Source organism: Halichoeres trimaculatus, unplaced genomic scaffold, assembly GCF_033239565.1.
Source record: "Halichoeres trimaculatus isolate MK-OKI-2021-1 unplaced genomic scaffold, fHalTri1.1 fHalTri1_scaffold_42, whole genome shotgun sequence".
NCBI classification, from domain to species: Eukaryota; Metazoa; Chordata; class Actinopteri; order Labriformes; family Labridae; genus Halichoeres; species Halichoeres trimaculatus.
Genome location: NW_027437220.1, coordinates 355,590 through 366,752, shown reverse-complemented (window position 1 = coordinate 366,752; position 11,163 = coordinate 355,590). Strand labels below are relative to the sequence as shown.

At 39.1% G+C, this 11,163-nt stretch overlaps 1 long non-coding RNA gene across 2 annotated transcripts in view; it reads right to left on the bottom strand.

Annotated features, from left to right (window-relative positions):
• Positions 1-296: 296 nt before the first annotated feature.
• LOC141786547 (uncharacterized) overlaps positions 297-11,163 on the bottom strand; it is a 31,697-nt gene continuing 20,830 nt past the window's right edge. For both annotated transcript variants that reach the window (XR_012597829.1, XR_012597830.1), the window contains exons 2-4: positions 10,972-11,077; positions 4,130-4,346; positions 297-3,634 (exon numbers count right to left, since the gene is read on the bottom strand). This is a non-coding gene — a long non-coding RNA (uncharacterized LOC141786547). The remainder of the gene's footprint in view (positions 3,635-4,129; positions 4,347-10,971; positions 11,078-11,163) is intronic.

The following is an 11,163-nucleotide window of genomic DNA, read 5'->3' as shown; positions in this document are numbered from 1 at the left end:
ACATGGACTCCCTTTCTTGATTATGTGGGACCGAGAATGTGTATGGTATTCTGGCAGATGCATCCTAGACTGAAGGGGGTTCGCTAAAAGAGAAGGAGAGGTTCTGTTGTCTGTATCAGTTCATTCCCCATATTTATCTATGTTTATTGTGTGTAAGTTTTGTCATGTTCATCTGTGCTGTGCCTGTATACAAGTTTGGGGGATTGTGTTGATTGTGTGGGAGAGAATAGAACAGAAAATAATAGAATAGAACTTTATTGTCATTGTAACATGTACAACGAAATTGAAATCACGGCAGCAATCAAGAAAACAAAAGTAAGAAAGTGCAAAAAGGTCCATAATAGATGATGACAGCTTGTCCATCATTCTCCAGTTCAACCAGTTCAACCAGACTCCACCTCCACAGGGTCCAGGACTGAGCTTCTTCAGTCATGCTCCATCTCTGTCTCCTGTATCCTGTCTGCTCACAGCAGGTGAAGCTCTTCCAACATGGCGTTGGTGTCTGATGTTAGCTTCGTTAGCCATGTTTGTGAATAGCATGATGTGACTCTGCCCTCTGGTTTTCCCTCTATTGCTGGGTTAGCATAGCTAGCTCGTCCATCTTATTGGAGATAGATCCTACGTCCCCAATAACAATGGATGGAAAGACAGGTCCAAATCGTCACTTCTTAGCTCACACCTGAGGACCAGCATGTCGTCCTCACCTCCTTCTCCTCACCTTGTGGGAAGACATCAGGCCTTACACCAGTTAGCATTGACATGCTACAGACTGCTAACAGCTGAGTTCACATGTAAACAACGTGGCCATGGTTACATGTAGGATCTCCAGACAAACACAGGAGCAAAAATAGTAAAAATATCACTGAAGCCACAAAAAGTTTTGTGTCCATGACCAACAAATGAGCCAAACAAAGAAATGATCTACTCCAAATACAAAAATTACGAAAAAGAGACAAAAAAAAAAAAAGACAAAAAATGGACAAAAAAAGAGAGAGCTGCTGCAAAAGGCAGCCATAGCCAACAGGGCGGCGCCTAGCTCTGTGTTTCTGACTGTATGATGATCCATAATAGGAATACTTGAGTCCAGATCAATGTGAGAGGATGACAAATGCCCACATTAAAAGTTATGTGGGTGATTTAATCAGTTATTATGTGAGTAAAGCAGGGTCACATTATCTGATGGCTACGCTGTTGTCTCCTTACAGCATGTTCTTAAATAGTTGTTTTTTTAAATTATAGCCACAACACTCATTTTAAATTTTTACTCATTTATTGAACATGTTTAGAGGGATTACATTATATGACGATCGTGAAGATAAGTATAGATGAACTAAAACGTAAATTTAAAAGGATTTGTACATGTATCTCATGAGAGAGCAGGCACAGCGAACTACATATTTGAAACAGTTCATATAGACTTTTACATAAAATGTAGCTCTTAGCAAACGTAGATTATAGTATACATTTCCTTTAAAAGTCGCCTGATCTAATGTAGGGTTTTTAGTTCCTGGGTTATGTAGCTGTATATACGATGGTTTCTCCTTTATCAGTAGGAAGCCATCACAAGCGGTGCTTACTCGTGGGTAGCAGATAAAGCAACATCAATCGACTGCTTTGTATAAATTACACACAATTTCTTCAGATTTTGCAAACATTTACCCCAGATGTATCTTTGAGTACGCCATTTATGTAACTCAACTTCTCCTCCTCTTTTTTGGACAATGCACACATCGTCAATGCCCGCCATCGCCCCCTGCGGTCACATATTCCGATGGTCACAGGTTTCAGTGCAGCACCGTTCAGACATCTAGCTGCATGCAATTATTTATTTCGTCCACTAGATGTCACAGTTGTGCCGTGTAGCACCGCTAAAGGAACAGAGGTACAAGGGAAATTTTAGAAGACAATTCATGTGTTTTACTGTCTTCTTACACTGAATAAATACTGGAAGAATTGTGAATATGTCAGCTCTCCCTCCATGTGCCAATCATCGCACGTTTCACAGACCTTGAAAACATTTTATTGCTCCATTCATCCCTTGTGGCAAGTGTTTGCAAGTTTCAATGAAGGTAAACTACCGGGATAGATTACAGATTAACTGCAGTGCGCATGTTTCGTTTCGACATAAAGTTGTCCTCTTTTTGCTCCTTTTAAGTTCTAGAGTTAATTTGATGAAAGAAAAAGAAGCATGGAGCTATTTTTTTCTAGGAGGAACTAAAAACGGGAATTTCTTCAGTGGCTTCTAATCAAACTTTCTCAATTCACACAAAAATTGCCCCTAGATGTGGACTATTTCCAGTTTGTTGTCAACCAGGAGATGCAACTTTTTAGAACATTTTCCAGCCAGGTTGAGATGCCGGAGAACATCACCCATGCTTTTACTGAGCTGTTAGCGCTGCACAAAGTCTGATCAATGAGACCAAGGAGTTGAAAATGCTGACATAGCACGGTGCATGTTCACTTTCAGGGGGTGTGGCAGGGGCAGTTTCCCGTCAGGAAAGAGGGTGCACAATCAATGGTATTTATGCATTTATTTATAATTTTCAGCAAAAAAAATCATCTATGGTAAAAAAACAAAACAAATGCACTGTGAGAATTTGAAGTTAATTGTACTTGTACTAGAACTTGTACTAGAACGCCTGTGGCGAGACGCAAGGATGGCTGTAACAAATGTGCACTATGAGAGTCTTCACAGCCTTGAAGATGAAGGTCTTCTAGATCCCTCTGATAGCATCCACCTCTTCTTTGTCCAGCATGTTTTCCTTCCGCATCTGCAAAGGGACCTGGGCCCTGTTCTACGAAGCAAGTTTAGCCTAGCGAGATAGCCTTGGAGCTACCTCGCTGAAGAGACCACAATCAAAATCAGTCAGAGAATATTGTGGGCTTTTGTTATGTTGAGGTCCCTCAAAGAATCGACCTTCAGTTCCAGTCACCATTTCAACATAAAAACAAAACAAAACAAAACAAAACAAAGCATTTACTGTGGTGCTCAAACAAAATAATTTGCATGTTTTTATAATTCTTCTAATTTGTACCAGCAGTAAATAAGACTTTAGACAGGAAAAGACAGGAAGAGAAGAGAAACAAAGTTTGCAGCATAACACACTTCTCAAGAATAGAAATCCTTCAGTAAGTGCATATCTTTTTTAACAGATGAAAGTTTAACATAGGATGGCCTCTTTTTTATTTTCATTTTTTTACAAACTCTCATTCAGTAGCTTAAAGATCATAAAATTGAACCCCTTTAAGACACATGGTTCTTAGGAGAATCATGGACAGGGGTCAGGGACACAGTTTTGTTAGAAAAGCCAGAACAATATGACTAAATAATTAAATCAATATCTAAGTCTTGATCTAATTTTCTGCTTGCTCTGTAAGACTCTGTGTAAGACTGAAAAAGTGTTGCTGGTGATTTACCAGTGACAATTTTTTTTCGGACGCCACCTGTGTCCACCCCTGTGGACACAGGTGGGTGACTCCAAAGAAGGTGACTGCCAGTGTAGCAGTGGGGGAATTTTTCTGCTGGCGTTACCACTGCAGAAGGCCTCTCTCAAGGATGTTTGTTGAGATCTGGATATGGAACTGCTTTTCAACATCAACTCCTCGACACATGGTTTCCAAGATATCATCAACACTGTCAAACAGTAAGCATAATCAGTAGATGTAAACTACTTGTGTTGAAAACAAATGCACAAGGATAACTTCATGTATTTACACACTAGATTTACGTTTTGATGACTTCTCCATTTTCCTGGCTCAAGGCATTTGCCTTACCCGTCTCAAAATGGTCTATTCCTCTACAAAAGTACAATAAGAATCTTGGTTGAAAAGAATAGCAAAAACGGGTAATGTAAGTTGCATCTTCAAGTAAAATAATCCCATATAATACATGTAGTATCTTCAGATATTTATGAAGAGAAGCACGCATTTACTTATTATTCGACTTAGCTTTTAACTTGGGGGGGGGGGGAGACTTACAACAGGTTTTCTATCACAGCAACTTGTTTTTTAATCTTCTTCACTCTTCAGTGCTGTGTTTTGTAGATTATCTACAACACTAAATCAGTAATCAACTAATTTGCATAACAAGTCACTTGTATGTTACGGTTGCATTTTCTTAATATATCACCTCTTCATGGCCCATATCCCTGGACATGTCGGCATGCCTTTTTCCAAGACCAGCCTGGGCAAGGTCAAACTCTTCAGAAAGAGGTTGGGGTTGTCTCCGGATTCAGGTTTAACAGTTATCCATAGATGGTATCCATAGCTAAAAGGCCTCCGAATTTTTAGATGCTGTGCCATGGGTTTTCAAACTCTGTATCTTTTGCTTTCCAGAACAAGATTTCCTGTGAAAAAAAATGGGAGAGATCTGATTTTGAAATATAAAGTCCGAATTTGAAATATAAAAATACTGTTACCATACTATACTAAAAATACAAAAAAGAATTAAAACATGACACACACACACACACACACACACACACACACACACACACACACACACACACACAGAGATAACCTGGGCCCATATTCACAAAGGTTCTCAGAGTCCTCTCAGAGAGCTCCTAACTAAAAATTCCTAGCAAGGAGTCTTAGCTTAAGAGTGATTCAGGAAGGTTGTAAGAGCAACTCTGAGCAAGGAGGAGACAGAAACTTTTATCTTAGGTTGTGTCCGAAATCATTCACTCATTCTCTACTCACTCCTCACTATATAGTGAATTAGATGTAGTGGACTACATCAGCTAAATTAAAACAACATTTCCAACACTACTCACTCACTCGCCAGCCGCTAACAGTGACGTAATTACACTCGCATCGCTCATGGACGGCTAGGGATTTACAGTAATTATTACTCTCAAACACTGCAAAACGTTTTTTATTTCAGTGATAACTAATGTTATACTTGGCGTATTTTCCGCAACAGCCAAATAGAATAACTTATTACACATTATTTATAAAATTCATAAACCATATATTTGCACAGCAACTTATGCTATATTTGAGAATTACAAAGTCCGGTGAATGCATCATCCGCAATGAAAAATTTAGCGGCTAACGTCTGTGTTGTTTGTTTCTCTACTCGAAGTTGTGAGACACGTTTGTCTGAAAGTTTAGCAGAGAGCTTAGAGTCATTCTCTGACAGTTTTTAAAGATTTTTCATGTTATCAGTAATCACTAATCATGTAATCAGCCATTCCTTCAGTTTGAACTCATGATGGTATATATTGCTATTATAGTGAGCATCTCTAATACACTACTTTACAAAATGCATTGTGGGATACATTGAGTGGACTATATATTGAATGACTGTGCTTACTCAGAATTCGGACAATAAACATCGAATTATACTATGTATACAAAGCTGCTTAATTGCAACAAACACTAGTCAGAAATTGTTAGAAAAGAATATGTATATATATAATATAATAGAAGCTTATTTACATTGTACAACTGAACTCAGAATCTCCTACTGGGAACTCGGGGTTGGTGTGGGTGCTCTAACTTACAAGTCGGAAATTCCGACTTCGGGAGCTGTTCCTGTTGGCCGTTCCCACCGGGAACTCGCAAATTCTGACTTCCGAATACAAATGGAATGCAGCATAAAGTCGAAATGATGTGAATAAAATTGAAATTTCAAGATCAAAGTGGAAATGACTAGAATAAAGCTGAAAAACAAATTCAAGATCAAAGTCAAAATGACGGGAATAAAGTTGAAATGACAAGAATACAGTCAAAAAATAATTTGAGATCAAAGTCGAAAGGACGAGAAAAAAAGTCAAAATAACCTGCTCTGATGTTTACCGGCAGTACGCCGGTTACAGTCAGGTCCTCAACAGTCACAGACACAACTTACAGTAGTAACAGCTGCCATACAGGAGCCTAAATGACAATCTTCGGAATCTGTGTTTGTGTGACAGGGTTGGTCTTTTATATTTTTATTGCATGTGGTGTTATATGAAGTGTGTGGGTAGGTAATGACTTTTCTGACTGGCCCTGAAGTACCCCCCCCTAAAACCAGCTCATTGGAGACCGGCGGGCAGGACTTCAGGACAGACACCTAAAAAGAGCAGCAGATAGCAGAGAGGGACGACAGTAGGACCGCAAGCAAAGCACGAGAAGCAACCCTGAAAAGACCCGATTGCTCTAGGAAGAAGAAGCAGCAGCCAGTTGTGGGCCTTTACGGTTTCCTGTGAAGAGAAGGAGGCTGATGTTGGGGAGTCACCGTGGAGTTGCCAAGGGGACCGTTGCTGTGAGGCACTGGCATTAGCTTTGAGGAGAAGCAACGTTGGATGCACCCCTCTCTGAGTTAAGTACCCTCACAGGACCTTTTTATATTGAACCTTGGACACGGTTATAATTGGGTCAAGGAACTTTTTAAACACAAAACACCAGTTTCATTCTTTTCTCTTTGTGGGTTTTAAGTGTTTTAAGGGGTTTAAGATCCTTTAGGGAGCTATTCTTTTATGCTAGTTCTTTTTTAGGATTTTACTCAGACACTTCTTTCTAGACCTGCAACCTGTCACAGAGCCATAATGTGTGTGTGTGTGTTTTTGTCAAAGATTTTCGTTATATTTTCTGTTATGTGTACAGGAAAGAAAAAGACATTTCAGGTACACAAAGCAGAACAATTTCGGAACAAAAACATTATATTCAATCACACTTATTCACACTACAAGAACTAAGAGACAAGACAACACACTCAATCGACATGGGGTATCAACAAGTGGACAAGTGGTATCGCAGAAATGAAGGGGAAGGGAAAGACAAGAGAAAAAGAAAGAAAAAGAGGAAAGGAGAAACATGCATTTAAGTATGTAATAATATTCAAATAATGAAAATAAATAAATAAATAAATAAATAAGAAAATTAATAAATAAAGAAAGAAAGAAAATCAGCAAGTCAGTAGTTCATAGGTTTTCAGCCTCAATGACAGGGTATCTATATGAAGTAAAAAGGGTTGCCAGATTTCATGGGAGGTCTTAAGGGAACCTTTCAGGGAGAATCTGATTTTCTCAAGTCTCATGCAATGTAAAATTTCTTGAATACATCTGTTATGTGTAGGTGGGGATAAATGAGTCCATTTAAGAAGAATGAGCCTACTTGCTAGCAAGGTAGAAAAGTCAAAAATACAATATGAAAATTTTGACCAGCCAGAGGATGGAAACAGTCCAAAAAGAGCAATAAGAGGGTCGGCGTTCACAGTGCAGCCAAGGACTTTCCCTAATGTATCAAAAATGGTGCCCCAAAAATCAGTCAGTTTAGTGCATGACCAAAAAATATGCATGTGCTCAGCTGGAGACAGTTTACACCTGTTACAGGAGTCGTCTCTATCTGGATAGATTTTGGCTAGTCTCACATTAGTGAAGTGTCTCCTGCGTAAAATCTTACATTGTAGAAGTTGTTGTCTGGCGCATATAGAAGAAGTATGAGCAAGGTTAAGTATGCGGTTCCTTTGTTTGTCGGAGATTGTGATTCTGGGGTCCTGGTCCCAAATAGCCCCGAGGGAGTGGAGGGAGGTGGGGTTTATTCTGAACATTGAGTTTTACAAGACTGAGGTCTGGGATTTATGGTTTACTTTGGTCAAAAGAAGGGAATCCATCAAGGTCTCTGGTCTCTTTATTTGACCAGGATTCAAAAGCTGAGTCGGAGCAGGATGGAAGAAATAAAAGGTTTTGATAAACTGGAGCAAGTTTCGATGAGGAATGTAGGCCAAATTGTTTCCTTAATTGACTCCAAATTTTCAAGGTCTCAGAAATAATGGCGTTCTGTGCTATTCGCTTGATTGGTGAAGGTAACTGTGAACAAATCACTGACCATAACGCAACGGGTGAGGAGGCTAGTTCCATGCAGGCCCATAGAGGGTGATTATTAGGAGCCATCTTAACATTCCAATAAAGGATTTGCTAATATTGCTAGCCCAGTAGTATCAGTAAAAATCAGGTGAGGCCAGACCCCAGAGAGATTTAGGAAGTTGGAGAGTTGATCTTTATTCTAGCTTATTTATTGCACCGTAAAAAAAGGAATTAATCAGCTGGCCAAGTGAAGAAAAAAAAGATTTGCAGATGAGCACTGGAACATGTTGAAAGATATAAAGAAAGCAGGGAAAAGTACCGTCATTATGATCAGGTTGATACGACCTGGTAAAGGTAAAGGGATAGTGGACCACCTGGTCAGATCTGATCTGCAGTGCTCAAGTAAAGGTTGAAAGTTTTTTGCAAAAATACTCAGAGAATGGTTTTGTTACAAGAACACAAAGATATTTTAATCCTTGGGTCGTTTTCCTAAAAGGAAAGAGAGCGAGAGGGAGGTTCTCTGCAGTGGAGTTAATTGGAAGGTACTCGCTTTTATGTAGGTTAATTTTTAGAGGTGTCCCAGTCCGATATTAATATCGGATATCGGTCCGATATCAGCAAAAAAAAACAAATATCGGTATCGTATCGGAATGCATCTAAAATCTCCGATATAAGCACTCTGATATAAGCAGTCCATTCCAGACTCCGCTCCTGCTGTTTTTATTTGATTTATTTAGGTTATTTTCTGGATTTTCTAATTTATTCTTTATTTTATTCAATTACTAGTATTTTTTCATGTTTAATGTTAAAATTTCTGTTACCCGTTGGTTAATAATAGATGGGTCAGTTTTTCCTCATACCTACTGTTGCTGACTGCTGTTCTTTGTTTGAATAAAATCACTGAATCAAGTCTTTTCTAACATGACAGACATACTACAAAATAAGTAATAAAAGTATGCATGTTTAATGCTGACATTGTATCGGATTAATATCGGTATCGGCCAATACTCAATGCTGCAGTATCGGTATCGTATCGGAAGTGAAAATGTAATATCGGGACATCCCTATTAATTCTATAGTCAGATAATTTCATAAATTGTTCTAGAATATCCAAGATAACAGGAAGTGATGAAGTTGGATCGGTGATGTAAAGCAGAAGGTCATCTGCATAAAGAAATAAGCCAAATCGAGAAAATCCCTTCAAATTTATCTTCATAACGAAGCCATACAGCTAAGGGCTTGACGGCTAGAGCAAGCAGAGATGGGGAAAGCAGGCATCTCTGACGAGTGCCCCAGGATAAAGGAAATGAATTAGATTTTATACCGTTAATATTAATCTTAGCCACAGGGGGAAATGTAAAGAAGCTTAATCCATGATATGAAGTTGGAGTCAAAACTGAATTTACTTAGAATATGGAACAAGTAGCTCCACTCGACCCGATTAAAAGCCTTTTCGGCGTCTAGAGATAGGATGATTTCAGCCGGGATGGAGTCTGAAGAAGAGCAGATGATGTTGAATAACCTTCTAGTATTACTGAAAAAGATTGTCGACCAGAGATGAAACTGGTCTGGTGCGGGTTCGTTAGCGTAGGGGTGACCTTCAGGAGACGAGTGGCGAGCACTTTGGACAATTTTTAGAGTCAACATTTAAGAGGGAGATGGGCCTATAGCTGCTGCAGTGGAGAGGATTTTTATCTTTCTTAAGTAACAAGGTTATTGACACTTCTGAGAATGTAGAAGGAAGTTTCCCTCTTGCAAACGCATCATTAAATACCCTTGCTAGGATGGGAGCTAGTTTGCTAGAAAAGGTTTTGAAAAATTCTGTGGAGTATCCGTCCAGGGGATTTGGAGCTTTGTAAAGACCCGATAGCTTCTTGGACCTCAGCAAATGTTATGGAGGCTCCTAGATTACTAAACACATTGTTGTCTACTTGAGGGAATGTAAAGTAGTCTAGGGGGTTTGGCTCTGACCAGTTGTGGAAGGAGATTTCGGACGAGTAGAGTGTTAAATAACAATTAGAGAAAGTATTAAAAATTTCCCTAGGATCTGTTGTAACTAACCCAGCTGGGGATGCTATGTTAGGTATGAGTTTAGAGGCAGTTGCAGAGCGGGCTTGATATGCTAATAGTTTGCCAGGTTTATCAACTTGTTCAAAGAAGCGTTGCTTTGTTTGTAAAAGCTGAATTTCAACTTTGCTGGTTGATAGCAATTCATATTGAGACTGTAGCTGTAATCTCTTTTTGTATAATGCAGCTGAGGGATTGGAGGCGTATTAGGCATCTAAAATACGGATTTTATCGGATAGTTCTGTCAACTTAGAAAGCTATGATTTTTTAGAATGGGAAACAAATAAGATGATCTGCCCGCGTAAATATGTTTTAAAAGAATCCCACAGTATATCACTGCTGATATCAGGCATGTCAATTATTGTAATTGTTAAAGAAGAAATTGATTTCCTCAATGAGAAATTCTTTAAATTTAGCTTCAGAGAGCAACTGTGACTTAAATTTCCAGAATTTGTGAGCAGGTCTGCAGAGGGAGAAAGTAATGTCTACTGATGCAAGGGCATGAACAGAGATGACTATACTATGATATTCACAGGCAACAGTACTGTGCAACAGTTTATTATCCAGTAGGAAGAAATCTATTTGTGAGAAGCTATGGTGCACATGAGAAAAGAAGGAAAATTCTTTGTTGTAAGGAAACCTAGTTCTCCAAGGGTCAGACAATCCCAAATGGTCTGTATGAAATTTTAAGGTGGTTGCTGATTTTGTTTGAGCGATATGTTTAGCAGATGATCTATCAAGTGTGGTGTCCTATACCAGATTAAAATCGCCCCAAACAATGATAAGGTGGTCTTAAAGATTAAGTGAAGAAGAAAAAAAAAAAAAGATACAAATTTTTCATCATTCCAAGTGGGAGCATACACTGAAGCCAGGACTACAGGGGTGGTTTGTCAGAGACTATAACAACACGTCCGTTAGGATCAGATATAGTAACAGAGGTTTCGAAGGAGTTGTATAACAATTGCAAGCACCCCTTACCCTCTCAGTAAACCCAGAGTGGAATAAGTGACCCATCCAAGCCCTTTTTACACAAGATATTTCAGAATTGCGAAGGTGAGTTTCTTGTAAGAAGCACAGATCTCCCCTTCAGGTGTTGCAGGTGTGATATTACCTTGTTGACTTTGACGACATCATTCATTCCTTTGACATTCCATGAGACGAAACGAAGATTTCTACCAGACATCAAGATGGATTATTCGCAGAACTGGCTGACTGAGCTGTGAAAAGAGCAGAGAGAGAAAATGAAACAGAGAAAGAGAGCAGAAAAAAGAAAAACAAGGAGGAGGGATAACAAGATACAAGG